Source organism: Crinia signifera, chromosome 3, assembly GCF_055691185.1.
Source record: "Crinia signifera chromosome 3, ASM5569118v1, whole genome shotgun sequence".
Lineage (NCBI taxonomy): Eukaryota > Metazoa > Chordata > Amphibia > Anura > Myobatrachidae > Crinia > Crinia signifera.
In genome coordinates this window covers 225475438-225502420 of record NC_139219.1, presented here as the reverse complement: position 1 = coordinate 225502420, position 26983 = coordinate 225475438, and the positions used below count along the sequence as shown (strand labels likewise).

The 26983-nt window shown below is 43.5% G+C and overlaps 1 long non-coding RNA gene across 1 annotated transcript; it reads left to right on the top strand.

The window, feature by feature from the left end:
• The first annotated feature begins 234 nt into the window (after nt 1-234).
• On the top strand, nt 235-26131 carry LOC146062667 (uncharacterized). Its single transcript, XR_014471457.1, has 3 exons — nt 235-287; nt 25242-25316; nt 25779-26131. It is a non-coding gene; the product is annotated as an uncharacterized LOC146062667 (long non-coding RNA).
• Nucleotides 26132-26983: the final 852 nt, after the last annotated feature.

Below are 26983 nucleotides of genomic sequence, written 5' to 3'. Positions count from 1 at the left end.
AGCCCAAATTGCGATAGTGTATTGGGGCCGTTAGTGTAACAGCAAAATATTTTTTTTTCATTTTTTTTTTATTATAAAGCAGCAACATAATATGCAATGCTGTACATTGTAAGGCTCATGATACTAATGAAGGGCATACAATGACACGAGACAGAAGGTAAAGATAACACTGCCTAAATGAGCGCACAAATCTTACAATGAGGGGTACGCATCACTGAACCTGCCGTTCTGAGATTCAGCTTGTCTGCTCACAGCTTGTGTGCACCTGAGATGGGAGCACAGATGAGGTGGGTACAATAATATACCCATTATTTTTTCTGCTATGTAATGGGGCGTGTCACAGGTAACAATTTGATGCATGTAAATTAAATAGCTTCTGCTGAACAACACTACAGAGAAAAATGTTTCCTTTGTGAGTATATATATATATATATATATATATGATATCTGGACATGTTATGAAGATGATGACAGCACAGTAGGCTGCCAATTATTATCACTACATCTTCCATCTGCAAATCCAGGGTCACAGCCTTTGTTGTTTCTATCCTCACAATCACATATTTCTTGCTGCATTAATAAAGCTGCTTGCTTCACGCTGTTAATTGTCAATTCCAGTGGTATGAGTATTACCTAATATTGCAGCACAAGGCACCCTGCTTCCTTGTCTGTAGTGCTCGGAAATGGTTCCAGGTGAAGTCACGTCAGTAATTATTGATAACCGTAACAATGTGCTGTTTTTCATTTTGATTGTTTCTTCTGAGACAAACCTAATTTGAATTTATATGAAATTGTTCTCAGGGTCCAAAGCAGCAAAGACCCGAGTACAGTATTTATAAAATAGCTTACTGCTCTTTATATGGTTTCATTCATCTCTTCTGCAGATCCTGAACAGTGCAGATGACTCCCCATACACAATGGGACAGTTTATACTTGTTCATTAGGCTGCATGTACTCAGTCAGCACTGCCCCCCGCCCCACCGAACATGCCCCACTGAACTAGCATGTGAGGGGATGAATGCAAGAACACATCCACCTCACATGTGGCCGAAAATTCAAATAGGGTAGCCTTACCTACTGCCACTCAAAATGCTGCCAAACATTGTTGGCCGGAACTGACTGGCAGTTGGTGTGGCACCCCTATATGAACTTTGGAGCCGCCACTGATATTAACAGTGTAGTACAGATGGAGCACCTCTCAGCCAGCACTGGGGCTCGCCAGAACGCCCCCATTGGCAAGCCGGTGCTCCATCTGACTGGGACGCACGAGCCTTGCCCGTCTCCACTTCAGGGAGATGGGCAGGGTTAGGGGGGGGGGGCGGGAAGGTGGGATCGGGCGGCGGGGACCAGCGGCGAAGCGGTGGGGAGCGGCGGGGAGCTCCGTTGTAAGGGGACGCATGCGCGTCTCGTGTGCGCCGCGCGTGTCCCCTTCCGGCGACTGGTGGGGGCTGGAGGCTGGCGAATCTACAGAAAGCCCCTGGAAGAATGATGGCCACCACATTTGTATAATGTAGCTCACAGACAATGTCTAGGAAGCCTGCAAAAGCTCGACATGCACAAGGTCAACATTGACAAAAGATTCCCATGGAAAATTCGAGGGTTGAACTTGACATGCCTTTATAATGTGTCCACACCTGAGAACCCTCCAATGGGTCATTTTGCTTGTTATGCAACCATTCAGAATTAGAGTGTATGTGGATGCTAAAATATGAAAAAAGTACAAATATATATAAAAAAATAAAAAAAATTCCATGTTGACATTTAGCCTGTTCTCAATATTGATCTTTGTAATGTCGACCTTTTGGTATGAACCTATTGACTGTCCACCTAGACATATCTGTCTGCAAGGATCTAGATGGCTCACCGAAAATGTCTCAGCAGTCTGTCTATAGGTCAACACCGAAAGTCCAATTGTTCGACAATCAATAGGACGACACTGACAAAAGGTCGACATGCGCAAGTTCAACAGTGACAAAACATCAACACAGTCAACATGTCGACATGGAAAAGTTTGACACCTGTGTGAGATGGGTGTAGGGGCGGTGCGGTGCATGCTGCCATGCAGGTGTCGTCGGACCACTTACCTGGTGCCGCATCCTCTCACCTTCAGGCCGTGCTAAATCACGGTCCTGGAAACTCCAGCACCCAGACACGAACTCCTAGGGGGAAGAAGAGGTGATGAGTACTGTTCTTCCTGGAAGCAGACCGAATCGCCCTCCGTCCTGCAACGTCTCTACAATAGGAAGCTCGGGGCTCCGGGAAACATCATCATCGGCGCACGGCCTCAGAGCCCGGAGTGTCACCTACTGGCACTCGCACACAAGGTGAGGCCTTGACCTCGCACACCCCTGGATTTAGGAAGGAAGGGAGACAGGCAGAGACAAACACACACAACACTCACCGTCGTCAATCTTGTACCTTCTCCTTAACGTCCCTTACAGGTCCCTGTAAGGAAGCGACAACACCAAAAACAACACCGTGCAGAGTCTAACGCTTACTAGTGTAACACGTAACTAGGTAACTACATCACATAGCCCTCAAACTGACTATGTGTGTGTGTGGTGTGACACAAACTAACAGTGCTAACAATCCTACACAGAGACGCCCTGCACGGAAAACATACAACCATACAAAATATGAACACAACCCGTCTCTTCAAACCTCTGCCTATTTTCAGGTGTAACTGCTCCCTTCCTGACTAGAGCTGGCCAGCGTATGCACACTCTAAAAAAATCCCGGTTAGCTACTTGGGGACCCACGAGGGGACTGCCGCAGAGCACGTCCACCTCTTAACCCCAACCACCCACAGGAAACCACAATATGGGGCCTAGAGACCTTTTCCTACTCACATGCAGGCCTAGTACCTGCCTGTTAATTACACCAGTGCCTTACAATACAATCACCCCTAACTGTGGCTCAGGCCTAGTGCCTGTCTGTGTCCACAGGCCTAGTGCCTGACTGGGGGCACAGGCCTAGAGGCCTGATTCAATTAGCCCCCGAGCTATGGGGGGCCTCGGGCCTTGTGCCTGGTGATGGGGGCCATGGGCCTAGTGCCCGGCTAATTGGGGGGGAGCCCAGGGGCCTGGAGGGCCCAACTGAAGGTTCAAAGGCCAGAAGGGCCCAACAATTGCATGACCACGGGCCGAGAGGGCCCGACTACAATGCCCACAGGCCGGAGGGGCCTGAAAGTAACCACGGGCCTAGTGCCCGACACCCGGTGGTTTAGGGTAGGGGTAGGTTTTTTCTATCTAAGGTCAAGTGTCAAATTTTGCTTCCAATGCATCCTGACATTTAGTAACATTGTATGAATGCATATGCAAATTTTGCTTCCAATGCATATCGACATTTAGTAACATCCTATGCATGATGATTTTAGCAAAGGACAGCGTATTGCCCACTGCCAGTGGTGTAACTATGGAGGGTGCAGGGGGTGCAGCTGCTATGGGGCCCGGCCGTATCAGGGGCCCCAAAGCCCTCATTGCACTGTACTTCCATAAGCCAGTCGCAATACAAGTTTAGGAGAGGTAGTAGTGGTATCACCAGGATTCCTTACCCACTGACTGTGTTTGAGCCCCCTGGTGGAGAAACTCATGAGATGATGGTAATGTCATCATCTCACAGAAACAGGAAGCTCTGCAGTGGCGGGCGCATGGAGCAGGTTCTGCAAGTAGGACTCTCTTTGCGGATTCCGCCTTCCACCTTTCCCTGGCTGACCCGGCTCCTACTGTGATCTTGCCATCTGCCGAGGTCTCCATGAGTGCTGCTAAGTGGAAGGTACATGCACCTGCTGATCCTCGTCCCAGCAACAGAAGAGGTGCTAATGTGGCTAACAGATGGATCTGGTATAAAAATTATGGGTGAAATTTAATAGGATGAGAGATTCAGAAAGTGAGAGATTTGGTAAGAAATCTTCAGTTTTTTGGCAACCATTTACACGACAAAATCAAACTGGTTTTGCATTGTAGATGATTACCACTAAAAAAAACTAGAGATTTCTTACCAAATCTCTCACTTTCTGAATCTTTCAACCTATTAAATTTCACCCAATGTTTCTCCATTACATCCAGCGAGCCACCTCTCTCCCCACTCTCTTCTACCTGCCCCTTCTATACTTTCACCATTTCCTCCTTCCTGACCCCACTGCACTGATCTGTCATGTCCCCTGGTCCTGGCACCTCTGTACTCTCCTTAATATCATGTAACTGCCCCCTCTATCTGTTGCTGTCATTCCTCTCTAATGCCCTCTCTATACCTGGCATGTCACTTATGTTCTGTCCCACTCCCTGTCACTACTCTCTCCTTTCCCCTCTGTCTTTTCTCTCCTCCATCTGTCCTGGTCTTGACACCTCTCTTCTAACCCTGTCCAAGTAATGGGATACATACGATATCCCGGCATTCCCAGCATCCCAATACAGAGAATCTAACCTTATCCCGCTTAACCTACCCACCCCTATCCCCACACACGCAGCCCTCCCCATTAGTGCCTAACCCTAACCCCCACTTCCTGCAGCACTTGCCTACAATTTTGTCTCTATCCCTATGGGTGTGGTATGACACAACAGTCGGGATTCCGACAGTCATAACTCCAACGTCGGAATCCCGACTGCACAGCTCGCTGCGCTCGCCACCTATTTTATTCGCCCTCTATGGGGAGTCGTGGACCCCCACGAGGGAGCGGGATTCCGACGTCGGTGTAATGACTGTCGGAATCCCGACTGTCGGGGAGCCGTCTGGCACCCATCCCCACTGCCATGTCCTTACCACTCCTTTCTCCTGCTCACTTTCTCCTGGTCCTGCCACGTCTGTTTTTTCCATCTCCCTGCCAGCTAAACCGGTCACATCTGTCCCGCCACCTCTACCCTGATAAATTCACCTCTTTCCTGCCCTGTCCCCTCTGTCCTGTTCCCACTGTCATGTCCCTGTCCTGTCACCTCTGTTCTGGGGTGGGGGGGGATTCAAGATTTTTGTTATGGGCCCCACTAAGTTCTAGTTACGCCGCTGCCCACTGCATCCGAGTCCCGGAATCCTTTCGCATTCAGGCTTAGTACATACGCGAACACGGACACTTTGGATGCTTCTACACTTTGCTGCATCTCGGCCCTATAAATGTTTTGAAATATGTTTTGTCAATGATACATAGCAGTCATAAGAAAAAACATGAATGTTATAATAATCATAATATAAATGACAATGAAGTGACTAGTTTTATTGTTCACAGTGGAGAAAGGGACTATTTAGAAGGGGCGCATTGTAGTGTAGTGTAGAGTCAAGCATAGACAAGTACATAGACAAAATAATCTCCTATACTGTGGATACCAAACACATTCATGTGGTAACTTAACCTAATTCAAATTGTGAGGGTGCAGGTTTTGAAACAATCCAAGGAACCCAACCAGGTCAAAGGAGTTATAACAACATGTACTTGCTGACTATGGGCGAAATGTAATAGGGTGTGATTTTTGGACGAGTTCCAAACTCGCCAGAAATCGCACCTTTAAAAATCGTGTTTTTTGCTGCGAATTCGCATATGTAATGAGATGCGAATTAGCGGCAAAAAATGCGATTTGCCGCGATTTCGGGCGATTTTTAGTCATGAAAATGTGCGCATTTTCAGTCATGAAAATGTGCGCATTTTCATAAATGCGATTTTGTGGACGCCGGCCTGATAGGGTTAAATCGATCATACGTTACATTGCTTTATACCGGAGAACTACAAGTGCCAGCAGACCTCCCCCGCATGCTGGGACTTGGAGAACCACAAGTCCCAGCATGCGGGGCATTAATGGGCCCGCTGGGACTTGTAGTCCACCTGTAAAAATAATGTTTATAAAAAACACACACACAGAGAAGTAAAAGTTTATTACACACACACACACCTCACTTTTACACCAGCGTTACTTACCATTCCTGGATCCAGCGCTGGTCTGGCTGCTTCACAGCCGGCTCCCCCCGCACTGACAGGCAGCGGGGTGAACCGGCTTTCTCCGTTGCCTCTAACAGCTTCTGTAGCGCTGTCCCAGTGCTACAGAGGCTGAGAGCGCGATTGGCTGAGCTATGCGTCTCCATGGAGACGCATAGCTCAGCCAATCAGGACTGAGCTATGCGCCTCCATGGAGACGTATCGGCCAATCGCGCTCTCAGCCTCTGTAGCGCTGGAACAGCGCTACAGAAGCTGTTAGAGGCAACGGAGAAAGCCGTTTCTCCCCGCTGCCTGTCAGTGCGGGGGGAGCCGGCTGTGAAGCAGCCAGACCAGCGCTGGATCCAGGAATGGTAAGTAACGCTGGTGTAAAAGTGAGGTGTGTGTGTAATAAACTTTTACTTCTCTGTGTGTGTGTTTTTTATAAACATTCTTTTTACAGGTGGACTACAAGTTCTCCGGTATAAAGCAATGTAACCAGTGTGGCAAGTAAGGGGGTACGGCGTGGTACGGAGTACCTGTAAGAAATATGTTGCAGGTACGCAGTACCACTTACCCCTGATCCACTGTCATTTCTATTTTCATTTTAAGTCTAAATATAATGCATCCGCAGCCCGCCCACCCAGCGTTATGATTGGTGCTGTATGCAGCTACCGGCTACTGCTGATTTAGCCTGTCACACTGACAGGCATCAGCAGCACCGACAGCATGAAGAGCAGGCTCCACTATTGTAAGCACAAGCTGCCTGGCTCTCCCCCAAGCAAGAGCCAACCCACCCCCAGTCATTCCCTGTTTCTCATTCCCTGTCTCCTGTGTCCACGCCTCTATTTTCATTTAGTCACTCCTCTAGCTTTGTGTGACCACGCCCCCTGATGACAAATGACCATGCCCATTTTTGGTGGAGGCTATCAGTACCACCAAGAAAAAAATTCTACTTGCACCACTGAATGTAACGTATGATCGATTTAACCCAATCAGGCCGGCGTCCACTGGCCACGGACGCCGGTGACAGCCCCGGGCTTCAGCCCTGGACGGGTGAAGCCTAGGGGGGGGGACCCCTTTATTGGGGGGGTCCCCACTCCTCCAGGTACCCCGTATAAGGCAGACCAGCCACGGTGCTCATGTTTTGGCCGGGGGACCTTGTATAAAAAGTGTCCCCCGGCTGTGGCATGACACCGTGGGCTGTTGGAGCCCGGTGCTGGTTTCAAAATACGGGGGACCCCCAGATTTTTTGTCCCCCGTATTTTTGGAACCAGGACCGGCTCAATGAGCCCGGGGCTGGTTATGCTTAGGAGGGGGGACCCTACGCCGTTTTTTTTTTTTATAAAAACACTTTTACACATTTTTATTAACAGGACCATGCACAGATCTCAATGATCTGTGCATGGTTCTGTCAAATTCGCCTGTCAGAACCTGGTCTATTTATTTTGCGATTTTTGGTAACATTTACCAAAAATCACACCCTATTACATTTGCGAGTTGTATACTTTATAATGGGAAAACATCTGGATGCGAATTGAAATGTGACTAAAAATCGCACTTCTAAAAGTGCGATTTCGCGGTAAAAAGTGTGATTTTTTACAGCGATTTTCAACCTATTAAATGTGCGATTTTCGGAAAATGTGCGATTTCGGCCGTTTTTGACCCAAAATCGCACATGTCCAAAAATCACACCCTATTACATTTCGCCCGATATGTTTCTCCACTCCAGTGGGGATGAGCAGCTAATGGCGGGGCCGGTTATGGGGAGGACTACAATTATGCAATTTGTCAATTTAGCTCCTGGTGTTAGCTCTCCATCCTGTCCACTTCACTAGGGACTACTCAGAATATTGTGATTCTTCTGGGAGAGGAAAGCTGCAGACACATGGTGCAATATATTGCTCAGTGTCCAGAATTCATCAGTGACCTGAAACGGTCGCTGATGAACAGGAGACTCTGCCGGGGGAGCTGCAGAGAGAAACATCTGATCACACCGACCATTAGGGGGCTGAACACGGGAGCGGGCACCCGGCGATTTATCGCTGCAGCACAGACAAATGACAAATTGCGGCAATATGGTCACTCAGCGACCATATTGCCAGCAATATTGCTCCGTGTACACAGCTTTAGTATGATTTTAGCTCAGATCGTCACCTTAGATATTTTTCTCTCTTTTATATACAGAACTAAAATTTAGAGAGGTCACCTCAGTCAGAACCAGAGCCAGATCATCCACTAGACTTTGGAGGACACACTACGGGACAGTGTTGGGTGGCCTATGTAATCAGCATATTGAAATTCATTCTAGACATAATCATTATGTTCCTGCTAGCACTTTGCTTCAGGGAGGTTCCTCCTCCTGGGACCAGGCACCAATGTGATCATCCATCTCTGCTCAGAGCAAACAGTAGATGCACGGGAACATCAAGGGGGAAATTTACTAAGATGTGTATTCTAATTCACATGTGGTGTTGCTATGGGCAACCAATCTGATCCTGTCTACTATCTTCTAGAGCAGGCATGTCCAACGTTGGCCCTCCAGATGTTTTGAAACTACACATCCCAGCATGCTTTGCAATAGTTTTAGCATTCTCTAATAGCAAAACTGTGGCAAAGCATGCTGGGATGTGTAGTTTCACAACATCTGGAGGGCCAACGTTGGACATGCCTGTTCTAGAGGGCTGCTAAATAAATAAAAAGTAGTTTCTGGTTAGTTGCCCATAGCAACATCACATATGAAGTAGAATACACATCTTAGTAAATTTCCCCCCTAATTGTTTTATGAGTGTTCCCATGAAAACGCTGGGCGTTCCCCTGGGAATGTGGGCAGGTCGATGCCTGCTGGGGGCAGATTGCTGACGTCAGCCACCAACCCCTCCCCCCCGTCAGGTGGAGTTTCAGGGCTCGCTAAGCAGCGAACGACCACTGCTTACAGTGCTTAGCAAACCTTACTGAGTCAGGCTCCAAGTGCACCGTAGATTAGTTATGTGTAGGTCATTTCAAATTATGTGCATTCCATAAATAAATAAATAAATAAATAAATAGTAGCTAAATATTCTCAGTCTCTTTGCATTGCCCCAAGGTCTTCACTAAATAGCATTCTGGCTATAAAGTATCTGGTTCGGATAACTCCTACCTTACTGCAATGTTATCATGGATCCCTATAGTACAGTTATATTCACTTAGAAATTTTAAAACCTCAGGTCTGCATAGCCAGACTTACTTAAAATGCATAGATATGAATTGCACATAGAGAACAAATTCTGTCTGGACAGCAAATTGCACAGGCTTGCCCGTACTTATAGAGTATATGCTGTTTGGTGTACTGTATCTCTGTTCTGCAGGGACTAGTCCAACTCTAATGCAAAAACAACATGATTATTCCCTCTAAAAAATAATGATGGATGTTATTTTAGCATCGTGCTGTTTCATAATTACATCTATATTCACTCTTAGGACCTATTTCCATGACAAATTATGCTCTTGTGGTGGACCAATTGTGTATAATTTTGTAGGAAAAGTGTAGTAAAGCTCAGCAGGACAGCCAATTAGAGCTGCTGAATTTGAATACTGATTTTGAAAATAGTTTGTTTTTATGATGATTTCTGTAAGGAAAAATAAAATAATTCCTCTTGCCTGGAGTAGGGATGTGCAGCAAGAGCTAAAATAATGTTCTCGTTTCAATCACAGAACATATATTGGGTGCAAAAATAATCAGCCTACCGGATGGCTCATAGGTATTGTCTAGGCAGACAGTCAAAAGGTCAACACGACACTGACAAAAGGTTGACACAGTGGTGTAACTATAAATTTTACTCTACCTCTCAACAGCATGACCCCCCCTATAGCAAACCTCCCAGGGCCGGATTATCCAAGGGGCGACAGTGGCAGTCATGGATGTTGCGATGGTCGCGATATTCCAATGGTCACGATGTTCCTGACCTATGTTTGCAAAAATCTTTTTTCTTTTTTTTTTTACAAATATCAACAAAACATTTTAATGGTCGCACCCCCACACATTTGTTGCCCAGGGCCCCCTCCATCCTTAATCCGGCCCTGATACCTCCCAACATGACCCTCTCCAGGAGGGACACTATGCTCTGTTTCTGGACTTCCCTCTTAATGTGTTATTGTCCTCACCTGTTTTTAAACAGGTTAATGGATAAGAAAGGTGTTTCCACACAGGTGATGGCAATCATACATTAAGAGGGAAATCCAGGAATAGAGCATTGTGTCCCTCCTGGAGAGGGTCATGTTGGGAGGTATGCTATTGCATTGAATAAGACTATAAGTTACTTATAGTAAGCACACTCCTCATCCTATAGATCCCTATGTAGCACCACACATACTCACTTTTGTAGCGATCACCTGCATGTGTAGCTCTATTCAGTTCCTCTCTCTGCCACCTGGACCCTTGTTGCACTCCTGTGCGCTTGCAGAGACAACTCATCCTCTATCTATTTCTCTTTGGCTTGGTACTCTTCCCTGCCCCACCTGATGAAAATGCCACATAATAAACAGCATTGAAACATTGCCTTCAATCTTATGCCAATCTGAGTGATTGCTGAAAGAAGTCCTGTGGAGTGCTGCATGTTTTTGTAAGTTCTCCTGGGCCACCCCATCCCCAGCCACCTGTTCATCAATCCTGGCTTCCAATAAGAACAACTAGCTGATCTTACCATATCTCTCTACAATCATAGGTGCAAATGTGACATTGGGTTTATTTAGTCAGCTGTTATTCTAGTGTAAAACTTGGACTGCTATGGTACATATAACAAAGTCAATGCCTGATTCAAAGATGCAATCTATACATAAAACATTAACATTGTGGGATATTTAACGTAACATTACTATTTGGTATAAACCATGAATAATACAGAATGATAGTCTGTGAATTATTAAATCATGTCCAAACAGTTAGCTAATGAGCAGCAGTTGAATTATTTAAATAAATAATATTGACGTTTAGATTATTCTAACTTTGAATTTTAGCAAGCCTGAAGAAACAAAGTATAATGCCCAGGGCAAAATCGCACATTTTAGTGACTATATTACCTGACCTCACATTAGAGATGTCCCAGGGCATAATGTGTCAATATGTTTCAACTGCTGAAAATACTGGGTGAAATGTAATAGGATTAGAGATTCACAATGTGAGAGATTTGGTAAGAAATCTCCAGTTTATTTAAAGCGGAAAATAATCGACAATTTAAAATCAAAGAAAAAAAGAAGCGTTGGGCGCTCAAAGGTGCACGCACAATTAAATTGGTACTTGTGTATTTTGGCGGCGCCCATCGCATTGCATACCATAAGGCATACGATGGTATGCGATGCGACGCGATATCGCGCGATATTGTACAATGCCATACAATTTTAAAATTGTATGACATTGTATATGGCATACAATGCCATACAATGCGATGCGATTAAACATTGTATAAGCACCCTAATGGGTGCTTACAATGTTAAATGCACCCCCACGCCACCCCCCCACTATAAACGTGAACCCGAAGCGTGGCGAGCGCAGCGGTACGCGTCCTCCGACCTTTTTGTACCCCCTCTATCCACGCCGGTGTGGAGTTGAGAATAGAAAGTGTGGCGAGCGCAGCGAGCCACTGAGCCCGAAGCGTGGCGAGGGGACGCGGATACCTGTGAAGCCCGCGAGGGGACTCCAATACCTAAGAAGGTATCCGCGTCCCCTCTAGGGGCTCGCTGCGCTTGCCACGCTTGCACAGCAACTGAGGAGCCTACAGGCAGCAGCAGGAAAACCATTCAGCGGCAGGAGCATATGACAACATAGGCAGCGGCTGAACATATGCAGCGGCAGCAGCCGGCACAATATAGGCAGCGGGGAGATCATATTCAGCGGCAGCCGGTGGGAGCGCTTAGTCACAGTAAGTGGTCTCAGCAGGACCCAACAGCGGGGGTCCTGACAACCGAGGGCAGTCAGATTTTAATGTGGGTACATCCCATGCATATGGGGGAGGGGGTGGTTTCTATACAGCCCACAGGTTTTTTGTATTTGCTGTTATGTGGAGGGAGGGGGTGTCCTCGCAATGGCAAGTTCATCCCAGATTCTGCCTGTTATGGAGTTTTGTGTCCTCTAAAAGTGTGTGTGAGAATGCGAATTTTGTGCTAATTCCCAGTGTCAGAATGTGAAACTTAGCTCAACCCCTGTGGCAGAATGTGAATTTAGGGCACATTCCCGGTGTCAGAATGTGAATTTTGGGCTAATTCCCTGTGTCAGAATGTGAATTTTGGGCTAATTCCCTGTGTCAGAATGTGAATTTAGGGCACATTCCCGGTGTCAGAATGGCTAACTCCCTGTGTCAGGATGTGAATTTCATGTCATTCCTTTTGTCAGAATGTGAATTTCAGCTCATCATATGTGGCATACTGTAATGAGAATTTTGGCTTATTCCATGTGGCATAATGTGTAAGGTACATATTGCATTTGTAGGGGCAAATTTTACACAGGGGGAGATTCCGGTAGATCCCCAGTAAGTAAGTGTCCAAAAAGTAGATCCCGGGTTGCAAAAGTCCGGCCACCCCTGTTCTATATGATACTTTTTTGCATCTGTTTCAAATCAAGACTTGGCTAGTGCTCACTAGTCTCACGTGAGCACTGGCTGATGGTGATAAGGGTTGAAACAAAATGTGTCATAATAAAGAGTTGTATTGGTTTCTGAAGTATTCAGAAACACTGTCTAGTTTGATATGTTAATAGAAAATCCTGATGGTGACAGATATTGAATATCTTTATGCAGATCATAAATAAAATAAATCTATCTTAAAGGACTGTCAGGCCATTGTACATGGTAAACAAGTGATCAACACTCTTGCAAATTATACACATATTACCATATAGTACACACTGGTATAAGGCCTTTGAAAGGGCAGTATTCAATGAGGATCATTCGCCCTGTTTCACAGCGAATTTGTGCTATTTTCGCGTTGGAAGGTGATTTTTTGGGTCAGAAAGTAAATCACCCTATTTATCGTGCACTTCTCACCATCTTTCTAAGTGATTTTCACCGTGTGTCGCCGTGTAGCAAATCGCCATATTTTCATGGTGAAGTGGAAAGTGAACTTTTAAAAAAAGTTGTTGTTGTTTTACATTTGGTGTCAAAAAATCAGAAATTTTATTCTGTGAAGGGGCATGTTATTTTTATTCATGTGCTTATAGCACATGAATATATATTTAATTTAAAAAAATATATATATTTTTTACACATAGCAGCCAGCAGGGGGCCGGGAGCCGAGAGCCGCTCATTAAATATTCATATATTCACTGCTCCCGATCATTACATATGCGCGATAGGGTTCAGTGAATACCCGGTCCCCTGCTGGCTCTCCCGGGGGGCAGCCTGTGCTGCCTGGGTCCCGGGGAGCCCACCTCCCCCCCACATACGTTCTGGGGCAGGCAGGGAGACTTCCATCTCCCTGCCTGCCGCCATCCTCAGGCTCTCTGCGGCATCCACCACAGGGGTTCACATTCGCGGTCAGGGGCAGCGAGCCCCTGCCTCATTAAATAGTGTGTCAGCGAGGGCTCCATCCCTCCGGAACACGGCAAATGTGCAGCGAATCCTAAACAGGATTCGCTGCACATCGCGATTAGGGACATTGAATTCTGCACATTGACTGGGGTCTTGTGATTTGGTCCTTTAACCTTGTCTTCCTGCACATATGACCTTTTGCATTCTTCCATATCACTGTTTACTGTGTGTTAATCATATATATATATATATATATATATATATATATAAAATATATATATATATATATATAGTGTCCATTTAAGTGTCTCTGAAACACTGCCATCTGTTGGCAGCAAATGAAAATGCATCTCTTTCTCTCTCACACATGCACTAACACAGAGGCAATCACAAGGTAGCAGACTAGTACACAAGATGTCCGGCACTCATCTGCTGAATGTGCTGGTGACAACCTGGTGCCTTCCCAATGGGGCCTTGCAGCCTTATTAGTACAGTTAGAAGTATAGGCGGCACTCACGGATTTCTTGTAAAGTTAACTCGTGCAATTATTTTATTGAAGATAATCAATCTGACATGTTTCGGGCATCCGCCCGTCCTTAGGGACCCCTGAGTAAATAGTGGCTGCTTTATTTTCACACTGCAATTTAGGTATCAGTTTGAGCACACCCCACCCAAATCGAACTCTCTCTGCACATGTTACATCAACCCCATCTGCAGTGCACATGGATTTTTTGATTAAAGAATGGATTTGCTTTTGCAAATCAACTTGACTCACCCTCATAATGCCGAACCAATGCATGGCTTCCAGCAGGACAGCTGGTGGAACGCATTATGCAGTGGTCGGTACATACTTGTCATAGACTTGAATTTGCCACCAACATAAACTACAATAGACAATAGATACATAGGTTCCATATCTGGCAGCTTCTGGGAACCTAATAGAATGTTTTTGGGAGAAAGACAGTTTCTATACACCCTATTCAGGGCTAGATTAAGGCCTCTTGGGCCTGGATGTGTAGAAGAAATAGGTCACCGAAGTGCCCTAGAGGGGCGCCTGGGAGGAGTTGTCCTCTAAAATTGGGAAGTCAAGCCCAAAAAAACAGAATGCAAGAAAAGGGGAGGTGAAGCCACGCTCTCTAAAAACATGCAACAGGTGAGAATATGATTAGGTATAAATTTATTAAAAATAAGTACAATTAAAAAATTGGGGTAAATCTTATGTCCATAAACATATATATGTACCACAGAAATAAAAATGAGAGCAGGGATAGTCACCCACAGTTCAGCCGTATAATGTCCTGTGTCCGTTCCTATAATACCTCCGGATTATTGTTCCATTTGTAGATTCCAATATAGGGAGACTTGTTTAGGAGAGATGCTGATCTCCAACCCAGGAAATGCCTGTTGTTGTGAGGTGCTCTACCTGGTGTGCATGGAAGTGCTGTCCCTCGGTTTCTGGCTATGTGGATGAGTTCTGGAGGCTGGTTCGGTTGCAGGGGATATAAAGTGAGGCGTCTGGATATTTGGGTGTCCTTGCTCTCCTCCACCACTTTCCCTCATGGGCCTGGAACTGAAAATGTCCAAAGGCCTATTATGAGAAGTGGAGGAGATGAGGCCAATGCCATGTAGGCATGTAGAACCCATACACTATAAGCCCCAATGACTTCCTAAATATACTGTATAAGAGTACAAACCATGTGGCCAGCTGGTGATCATCATGCTGTCATAATGCTGGACCTATTTTTATATTAAGGCCTGGTGCTACAGCTCCATCCGCCCTATTGTTAATCTTGCCCTGCCCCTATTGAATGATGAGAATGGAAAACCTGTTCTTAGATTCTTTCCTATCTTTATGTGTGTTGTCTACAAACCTTTGTTGTGTCCATCTTGTTTCCTTTATCTGAAGTCCTAATCCTTGAAATCTGTGCCCAATATTTGCCACTGTGATTGCAGCAAGTAGGGGAGGATGTAATGTAACATTACAGTGATGTTTATTTATTCTAGATGAGATTTCTGTGCAGGGCATTGGGACTATCAGGAGGCATTCAATGTTTTCATATTGTAAATACTTATTCCGTTTCCAACTTCATTTGCATTAATAGATGAGAAATGCAACGGTTCTGGCTGCTTTCTGTCTCCATTCCCACTAAGTGGAAAAATTGAATAAAGCTGTTAATAATTAAAGTCTGCCGATATACATTTTCTTACCTGGTTCAATTACCTTTCTTATTAACAAGATACTCACAGCTAAAGCTGTAATTTTTAACATCCTTTGCTAACTTTATTCCTGTCACTGTTAAGAATTTTAACTATATTTAAATTGAAATGTAAACTTTAATATTCAGAGGCTTTGTTTGGGATTGGGAGGGGAAAAAAAGTAAAACCAAACAGATGAATATTCTATAGTATCATATGTAAAATTGTGCTGCCATGGGAACAGAGTTATGCTCCAGTCAAAAAAGAAATGACTAAATCGCTTTAATCACCATTTTTCGAATCACAATATTATAGATGATGAGTTTTATCATTTAAATAAACTATGTGGTGTTTCTATATTTCATTATAACCAAATCTTTAAATTTCCAATTCCGATTTGCTTAAAACACCTGTCCGCATTGTCATGAATATGCATCAGAAAGCATCTTCAACTCAAGGGGGAAATAAACTTTCCACCTTATGAAATTTTCAATTAAAAAATAAATCGACAGGCACGGACGTGAGTGCAGGGAGGCGAAGAGAACCGTTTTCCAAAAGATCATTGTTGCTTTTCTTTTATATTGCTATATTAAACTGATAAAAGTTAATAGGCAGATCGTAAGTCAGTTCTGGAATTGACTTCATAATTTAAGATGTAATGGCCTTTTTAAGACTGAGTTAAAGGCATCAGCTGTATGGTAAACACTGCTTGTAGGACACTGTAATCTAATCACGCTCAGTTGATGCATTCCTGCGGCAGGGAGACTGATGAAGAATTTCAATGTGCTTCTGGCAAGGTTGCTTAAAACCCAATCCCCTCAGGAGGATACTTACAAACGTGCAGCAAGTGGTTGAGGTAACAATACACTTAGAATGATAAATAGCCTAGACAGTGATACAAGTGAGTAATAATGCGTATTACTTGTTAGAAACCTCTCAAAGTCCATTGGGACCTGCTGTGTAGTACAAAGGATTTCCAGCACTATAGAGAAAATCCATTTTGTGAAAATAACCACATTAAAAAGTTTTTTTTATGCCTATGACTCAGTGAATCAAAAGATAAATATTTCAAAGCTTTGGCCAACAAACAATGGCAGTTTAGAGTCTCATATGTATGGTATTTTAAAAGCAGAACTCTGTGATGAAGATAAGAGTTCTTCATTATTAAAGCAAATGTAGGATTTGTATCTCTTCCTGTTTTTTGCCGAAGGCAAACTTATTTTGCCAGCTACTTACAGTATTTGTTCAGCATCTTTCCATTTGAAAATGGATTTTATAATGACATATAAAATGCAGCCAAATCAGTAAGAGCTAAGAATGCAAGCATTGCTTTTGTTATCATAACTTACTCTGATCATTTTATTCTTGAAGACTACTAATAGTTTTGTTCTGTCTGTAAGAACACCGGAATATATAATAACCAGATATGAGGTGACCTTTTATACACTATTTTACGGATTCATGTTGATATAGAGACATGCACATGTTTTAGGCGGGAACTGGGAGAACAGGTATCAAATTGACAACACCCTTTTGTATAATCGAGCCAGAACTTTTCTTCAAGGTCTGTCTGAGATCTTCTCTCTTCTTTGACCTCTCTACATTATTACTTATGAATTATCCTGCTTTCCCTGCCGCTTGTTGTGCAAGAACAAGACTTACTGTACTATAATTACTGCTTCTCTGAATTATATTCTTCCGAGCTTGTTTCAGAATTACAATCAGATAAATATGGCATTCTTATAAGTATGTGTCTTATCTACACCAATTTTTCGATTAATTTTAAAATGCTAATAGCCTACACCAGCCAGTCCCTTAATTGATTTCTGACAAGAGGGAGCTGCAGTATTAAAGCCTGTCTTTTTTTATTCAAGTGATGAGAAATAGCTTCCTTTTTTGGTTCTTGCCTCTGTTTAAACTGGAACATGGAATAGTGATTGGGAAGGGAAGTAGCTGCATTGGTTTAGGACAGGTTGAGTATAGGTAGATTATGAGGGGGGTGCAGGGAATACTGCTGGGCCCCCATCTGTTAGGGGGCCCCCCTAGCCAGAGCATATAGACATTTATAGCCCTCCTGAGTCCTGTACAGATTATTACAGAAACTGCTGCTATTCTTGCATGAAACAAGATTGATTTATATGTGTATATTAATTTTGTTTAAGTTGTCTTTGTTCTACTACAACAGGGGTGGCAAACCCGTGGCTCTAGAGGTGCATGAGCTGTTTTGTTAATGAGATGCGGTCTTCCGAATCTGTTGCACTGCCGCTTGCCTCCTCTGACTGTGGCACATGGTGCGGGAGCCGGCACACAGCAGAGTAGCGCAAAATCCCTGTGGTCTCTTTTAATAGCAGCGTTAAGCTCTTCCAGATTCACTGTGGTTTGTGTAACAATCTTTTGTTACTGTATGTCTGTGAATAAGAAGATAGACATCAATTCAATATATGTGTGATTCACATTACATTATATTTGCATATTGATGCTTTATGGTCCTACACTTGGGAAACACAGGGCTCATTTATTTCTACAGTCACCAGCATTTCCGTTCATATACTAAGGGCCTCTATTTTTTTTTTAATGTCCATTATTTTCTTTCTTTTTATACAGTTGTCTCTGTTCTGCTGTAATGACCTTAAGTTCAGATCATCAGAAGAAATACACCCTACTTGGTGATGATGCAGTGTTGAACATGTCAGCCTTAATGCTTCTATATGTGCACTTGGTTTTATAGGCATCATTACCTGTGCGCACTTGCACCAGGTTTTCCTTGACTTTCTAGGAGCTCTGGATAACTACCACTTACAGTCAATTACCAACCTTTGTAGTGGTCACTGTTGCTCTTGCCTACATGCAGCTGTTCTGGCTGCTCTGACGTGCTTACTAGGACATATATACAGTAGTTGACCCTTAGTGGCATGACATACTTCTTGGGGAGTGCGTCACTGTGTCTATGATGTCAATCACCATCTTGGCATAAGGTAACCCTTTTCACATTGTTGCCTATGCCTTCTTCACAGCACTAGACTGATCCCAATCATGCAGCAGCCCTCCCTCGCTGAATTGCCTGGCTCAGTGAGCTGCATCTTCTGTATTTTCCCAACTTCATGTTATCTGGTCACACAACTTTGATGGACTGAAAACCTGCTTTATATACAGATTATGTAATTCTATGGCTCTCCATTTCTCTGCTTTACTATTTATATGGGTGTCACCCCACCACTTTCCCTAATTCACACTATGCAACTTTACCTCATCTTTGTCTTTCTGTGGATCCACGATCTATTCAGTGTACTGACTTTTATTACTATGGAATTAAGAAGACCCAACTCCTCTAAGAGTCCGCTATGCATAAGCTTCTTCAAAACTCTATCTGTGGCTCCAAACTCCCACCCTACCATACTCCTTCCTCGGCTCTGATGAGTTGTCTTTCTGTGCCTCTAAGTTGCCCATCCCTTTCTGCTGCATCTGATGATATGCTTGATGATCACTTTACACTTCACAAGATGTTACAGCTATTGGAAGACGTTAGAAATATTGAGATTGCTAGTGATACAATAAATATAATAAATGATAGGGGCAAATTGTCACAGTAAAGTTTGTAGCATTGTAGCAATGGTGGATATAAAGTAAGCCAAAACTCATTTTATGATCTGCTAGAAACCTGGGTAGTATTTGTATTTCGAGCTGTAAAGACAATGGTACAGCGCTTTGAGTCCTAATGGGAGAAAAGCTCTATATAAATATCATTATTATTATTATTATTATTATTATTATTATAATAGTACAAATGAAAAAACAATGCACCTTTATATTTGCTCATAGGAACTCATGTTTGTGTCAGGGATGAAGACAATTGAAAGCAATTGAAGTTGCAGCACTAACCAGAGTGAAATCACAGTCCAAAAGAGTCTAGAAAATGCTAATTGTACAGTCTGCATTATAGTAGAAGACTATTCCTGAATGTGTTCTTGAATAAGAAAATTACCTCATTATCAAGTCAGGTCATTATTTTTTTTTTATATTGATGTTTTTTTCTGTCAAAATCTTTGTCATGGACTGTTTTCATGGATGTATGTGAAAGTTCTCTTCTGTTGGGGATGAGAATTTTTTTATGTTTTTTTGGGAATAAATCCTTTTTATAGGATATATTTTGGAGATTTGTAAAGGAGAGATATAAAAACCATCCAGTTCAACCTTGGTATATTAGCTTCATCCCTTGTTATACGCAGTGTATACTGATATATTTAAGGACAGATTGTGATTATTGCTTGTAACTCCGTATGTCTTTAACCAATAGATGTTTGTACAACCTTATTTTAAATGTATTTATTGTGTCTGCCGACACCACCTCTCCAGGAAGAGCGTTCCATAGTTTGGCAGCCATTACTGTAAAAAAATTGTTTTCTTCTAAGGGAACAAATTCTTCTTTCCTCTAATCTAAACTCATCTCCTCGTGTCCTTGAGTTCTTCCTTACAGTAAAAAGGACGTCTGACAGTTCCTTATATTGGCCCCTGATATATTTATACATGTTAAGCATGTCCCCCCTTAAACGTCTCTTTTCTACCGTAAACAATCCTAAATGTTTTAATCTAACTTCATAGCTTAAATTCTCCATTCCCTTTGTTGCTCTTCTTTGGATTTTTTCCAGTTCTATGATGTCCTTTTTATAGTGCGAGGCCCAGAATTGTACCCCATATTCTAGATTTGGTCTAACCAATGCTTTGTACAGTGGCATAATTATATTTGAGTTCCTAGTCTCCATGCCCCTTTTTATGCATAGTATCCTGTTGGCCTTATTTGTTGCTATATGACATTGAGCACTACACCGCAGCTTGTTATCTTTTTTTTTTTTTTTTTCAAAACTTTTTTATTAGGACATTCTGTGCATATTACAAAGTGTTTCTGTTTTTTACAATCAATTACATGTTCTCAGTGTTCACATATATTAATAAACATTTTTCATTTGCAATAATAAGCATTCGTGTGGTTTCTATTTCCTTTTGTTGTTATTTCCATATTCTGACATGTTATTATATTTAGTTATCAATGGTCATTCAGTGGAACCGGGGGATCTTGTGCGGCTACTCGGCCTAGGAACCATGTAGTCGACTGTAAGCTGTCATGTATCATCTTCCTGGTATTTAATGGGAGTGTCGGTATATATGAATCCCAGAGCATAAAAAACTTCTCCACTTTTTTGCCTCTATCTATTATGGCCTCTACCCAGTCCATTCTGAATATCGCAGCTTGTTATCTATTTGGACTCCTAGGTACTTTCTGAATTACCCAGTGCCTCCCCGTTTAGGGTATAGCTAGCACCTTGGTTATGTTTCCCAAGATGCATAACCTTGCATTTATCCACATTGAACTTCATTTTCCACTTTTTAGCCCACTCGTCTAATTTATTAAGATCACTCTGAAGCGTGGAGAGATCCTCTCTTGATCTAATTACTCTGCTCAGTTGTGTGTCATCAGCAAAGATGGAAACATTGTTGAGTATACCCACCCCAATAACATTAATATATATATATATATATATATATATATATATATATATATATATATATATATATATATATATATATAGACTTCTTGGGGTAGACACAGCACTCCAGACACGTGGAATCTCAAACGTATAAAGTTTTATTGAAGATGGCAACGTTTCAATGCGGATGCATTATCGTCAGGCTCGGGAGGCAGGGAGCCTGACGATAATGCATCCGCATTGAAACGTTGCCATCTTCAATAAAACTTTATACGTTTGAGATTCCACGTGTCTGGAGTGCTGTGTCTACCCCAAGAAGTCTACATACCCGCTTGACACCGGCACCCGACCAGCAACGATCTAAGGGAAGCAGTGCCCGGCATACCAGAAGTTTATATATATATATATATATATATATATAAAATAAAAGGGGCCTTAGCACCGACCCCTGTGGCACTCCACCTAGTACTGGTATCATATTTGATACTGCTCTCTGCTTTCTATTATTCAGCCAGTTCCCTACCAATCTACAAATTTTTACCCCTAGTCCCAGATCTTCCATTTTATTTATCAACCTCTTATGTGGAACCATGTCAAAAGCCTTTGAAAAATCTAGGAAGAGCACGTCTACTGCATTTCCATTATCAAGGTTGTTGCTGATAGGTCATAGAAGCCTAGTAAATTTAGGGATTTACGATCGGCAAAATGAGCTGCCCGGGCCCTTCCAGAGCACCCCTCTATCGGTGGCCCTGCTAGGCAATTAGCAGAACAGAAGGATCCTCAGGATTTGCTGTGAACAAACAGGTGACTGGAATAAACATGGCTGCTCCCATATCCAAGGAAGGGGGGGAAACAGTGTTTGTAACTTTGTACAGCACATACCTCCCAACATGACCCTCTCCAGGATGGACACAATGCTCTGTTCCTAGAATTCCCTCTTAATGCATGATGGTCATCACCTGTTTTGAACAATTTAAGTGATAAGAAAGTTGTTTCACTACAGGTGATGGCAATCATAAATTAAGAGGGATGTCCAGAAACAGAGCATTGTGTCCCTCCTGGAGAGGGTCATGTTGGGAGAGATGCAGCACATGGTTGTGGCCTATGATAATGGCAGTGGCATGGAAGCCACAGGAGACTGGAGCTGACAGGCAGGGGTTGCTGCAGCATCAGATGACTTCTGGTGAGACTGTGGATAAGCTGTACTGTGGGCTGCATGCAAACAGCACAGAAGATATCCAGACCTGGAGCACAGTATCTGTCTGGAGAGACACTTTACAGATAAGGATACATGTCTAGGTACTGTACCTGGATCGTGACAAGTCCATTCTGCCTCATACAGTAGATACTATATCCCTATATATTATTATGATATGGTTAATTTACATGACATATAGGGGGGAATTTACTAAGATGTGTATTCTACTTCACATGTGATGTTGCTATGGGCAACCAATCAGATCCTGTCTACTGTCTTCTAGAGCAGTGGTTCTCAACCTCGGTCCTCAGGGACCCCCAACAGTGCACATTTTCCGGGTCACCCGGCAGGTGCACAGCTGCACTCATTATTCACTGGCACATTTTAAAAGATCATTGGTGGAGCTAATTATTTCACCTGCGATTCTGTGTGGAGACCTGGAAAACACTGGGGGTCCTTGAGGACCGAGGTTGAGAACCACTGTTCTGTGCTAAATAAACAAGAAGATTATGATTGGTTGCCCATAGCAACATCACATGTGAAGTAGAATACACATCTAAGTAAATTTCCCCCATAGTCTTGTCTTTTCATGGGACAATTGGTATAAATACCACAAATGCAGGTGGTGCAACTGGTATCAGATCTCAAGTTTTTGTTGTCCTGAAAACTCCTATACCAAATCCATGTGCATATTCTGAGTCCAGCATCTTTTCACTAAGCAGCCTATCTCTAAAAATGGGCACTTAGTTAGAGAAGTCCTACACTATGTTTAATATTGCTAACTTAAAAACTACTGTACATACAGTATATACACAGTAGTACCAAGAATTTGAAAACAAAATAATGAACTCCTCATATGGTTTAAAAAAAATATATCATTCCAAATTGTTGTCATTTATCAGACCACAGCTGTATCCAGCCTTCTAAATCTTGCCATACTCAACCATTAACAATTATCAGGAGGATGGGGTGACATGAGGATGCGGTGGGACAGTGCAGTGAGCTGGACAACACAGGAGGCATGTAGCTGAGGTCACACCAGGAGCATGTGGTGGAGGGAACACAAGGAGGTGGAGGGGGCACAGGTTGCTGGGGGGAGGGGTGGGAGGGGGCAAAGGAGGCAAGTGGTTACAGTGACGATAGGGACATGTTGCTGGAGGCTACAGAAGAGATTGGAGGGTACACAGGCTCCTGGTGAAGAAACAGGAGTCATGGGGGACATACAAGGGGCATGTGGATAGAGGGGCATTGGGCTAGAAGGGAAACGGACCCTGTAGGCCAGTGAAGTGCGACAGGTGAGACAGAGAGCGAGATTTAGTGAATGGCGATTTTTTTGGCAACGTGCGAATTGTTAGGAAATCGCCATCTATTGCACTTTTTTTAATTTGCATTTTTAATCCCAAATCGCGTATTTAATGTGTAGCAATTTTGCGCTGAAGAAGTGCGGTAATGGGCGATATGGGGCGAATGGAGTCGAATTAAAACGCCATAAAAGTGCTATTTCCGGGTTAGGTCAAGTGCGATTTTGTGACCAACCGGAATGCGAAATACACAATTCCGCCTGAGCTGGCCATACAACCTCCTAACCTATTGGCCCACCTTAGTCCCTTACAATACACATCACACCCCCTATATAAAGGGTCACAGGTGCCATTTTACCCTTTGAAAGGTAGTTAGGCATTGGTGATGGAGAGAAGAGGAGGCATGCGAGCAAACCCAGGAGGCAGAGGGACAGGCAGCAGAGGGCCAATTACCCCAACCACTGTGAGAGGTAGGGGAGTGAGAGGCAGCACCAGTGGCAGATTCAGGGGGGGGCACCCTGGCACGTGCCCACCCTGTCATTTCATTTTGTAGCTGAGGACCAGGGTTTTCCAATGAGCCCAGCCCTGTGTCTCTAGCCCCCCGGGAACCAGAGATATCGCCTGGCAAAGCTGTAACGTTTTTTTCCCCATAGGATAATATGGGACCCGTAAATTCCGACCCCCACCCCGTTCCGATGGCTGCCAGTTCCCTCCCTGGCATCAGAGAAGCTTGTGGTTGATCTCATTCAATTCCAAATCGCTGGGCCTTCAATGTGATAACAGGCTGGTCCATATCGGTCAATCGGTTCCAGAGATATTATGTGTAAACTATTTTTTTTATTTTTGAAATGTAATTTCATGGCTGTTCATGTTCTTTGAGGGCAGATTACTCTGGAACCAAACGTTCCAGTTTTAATCCCATTCCCACCCTCTCTCTGCCACTCTCTTAGCATGTACACTGGCACCACTAACACCGCCCCTCTGTCTGCCTGCCACTCTGTTCCTCCTGTGAGGACACATAGCTTGTTCCTGCATCATCCTCCTCCATCTCCACCTGCTGACCTTCCACCATGTGGCCTCTCCCTGCCACAGCTCTTCCTGTCAGCATGCTGCCTCTCCCTGTCCTGGCTCTCACAGTGCTGGCTGTGTGAGATACAGTGCTGCCCAGGGGCGGATCCAGGATAAAATGACAGGGGGGGCACCATGATAAAAGAGGGTTTAGGTGGGGGAGGGGCGGTGTTAGTGGTGCCAGTGTACATGCTAAGAGAGCGGCAGAGAGAGGGTGGGAATGGGATTAAAACTGCGGCCCTCCAGATGTTGTAAAAACTACAAATCCCAGCATGCCTTGACACAGTTTTAAGACTCACTTATAGCAAAACTGTGGCAAGGCATGCTGGGATTTGTAGTTTCACAACATCTGGAGGGCCGCAGTTTGAGGACCCATGCTGTATATGATGGTTTAAAATGGCAGCCATACTATACTGCAATGTGCTCATGTTTAATTTACATGAAAAATGATGATAGCCTAATCTTTGCATAATATCACAATCCTCAAGGTAACTTAGGTTAGCATACTTAGTTTAAACATTTTTTACAGTAGCCTCAAAAAAATAATGCACTTTACGTGGCAATGTCCATATTGCTAAATCTGCCATTTTGTTTTCATAGCTCCAGCTACAGACTCCCAGCCTGCTGTTGTGGTTCATCCATCTCATCCCAATCTTGGTGATTTCGAACCTGCAGGTGAGATGTGATCGTCTTAAGCAAAGCATTTTTTAATACCACACATGGCTGAAACCTACACCCTGCACTGTACAACTACACAACCATGCCTGGGAGTTCTCACTCATTTGCACATCCTGATTACTCAAAATATTTTGTCAAGCATGTGTTTTACCTAACACATGCACTTTACACTTATGATTGTCATGTGTTTGGACAGCACATGCCATTGCAATGGCCGATTATAGTGTTTAAAAAGAATTCCTTAAAAATACAGTACATTGGAATGTGAAATTTGGGGAAAAAAACAACACAACTAAGCATTCTTAAAAAACATCAACAATAGTCCCTTTGTGGTGGAAGTACTAAGCCACCACATAGATGCAATATGTATATTGCACACCACACCATTATAACTCAATTTCCATTACACACCTACCAAAATTTTGCATACCATACTTACCTCTGTAATCTTATTTGTAGGATCATCACAACCGATGCCAGAGCCAACAGATCTCATACAGATGCTGGATGATAGGAGTGAAATAATGCTGGAGCCTGTCAGCACATTGGAACCTGCACAACAAAGAACAGAGCCAATCAATGTTCCCCTTATACTCAATCACATGGGCAGCAGGCCCCACTCCTGCAACCCACCAATACTCCTACTAATGCCGATGATTTGGCCAGATCCATTCACACATTTAAAGAGAAGCAAATGAAGGGGTATGTGCAAAGCATTGGTCAGCAAATTAGAAAAGTATATCAAAGTCTGCGTGCAAGTGTAGGTACACAAATTTGTGTTGCATCCACAATAGACACACGCTTAGGAGAGATTGGGCAGGCCATTAGGGGCCAAAGCACAAATTTTGGTAAACCCAAGCTATTAATGGGCAAATAACTGCGTTGATGTCCCTACAAACTCAGTTAAGCCTAAGTGCAAGCAATTTTTTAGGTCAACAACAAACCACATCTACTCAAAGCAGCAGCATGTCCTCCACACCCATGAGTGGGTCACCCACTACTCCCCCCGCCCCCCCCCCCCCCCCCCATCGTAGTGTATGTACTAGGGGTGGGTCTGGGTCTATTGGAAAGGGTGGCATTTCCCGGTCTCAGGGCAAAAATGCTTAAGGGTATACATTTTGTGGATTTTTCTGCATCCGTACTCCTGATGACATTGTCATATTGCACTATTTTGTTCCATTTGCATAAAGAAGCCTTTTTCTGCAAGTAAAATATTTTTGCTACCTGCAACATTGATGTCATTCTCTTTAATAATTAAACCATACTTTGATTTGTGTTGGAATATTGCAATATTACCTTCAAAGTTTGTGTTAGCATTACAAGGAGAATAATGTGATTTCATTAGGGCCTATTACAGAAGTTTCAAAGGGTCCAGCATTTAGCATTGCAGAGTGTAAGTACCATGTAATTTTACCAATAAATTAAAATCCCCTCATCTCAGGCCTACATGGCAACCCCACCCCTTGCACCTGTGTTTTGTAGTTTTACCAATGAATTATACACATCACCCATGTTAGGATTACTTACATTGAAAAGGCCTAGGTACCAGCATGTATCAAGGCAAAGACAAAGCAGGTATGGCAGACATTGCAGGGGGTGTGCATTAGTACCCAAATGGCCCTGTGCAATGTTACAAAAAAGCAGTGAGTTGTTTTGTAAGGTAC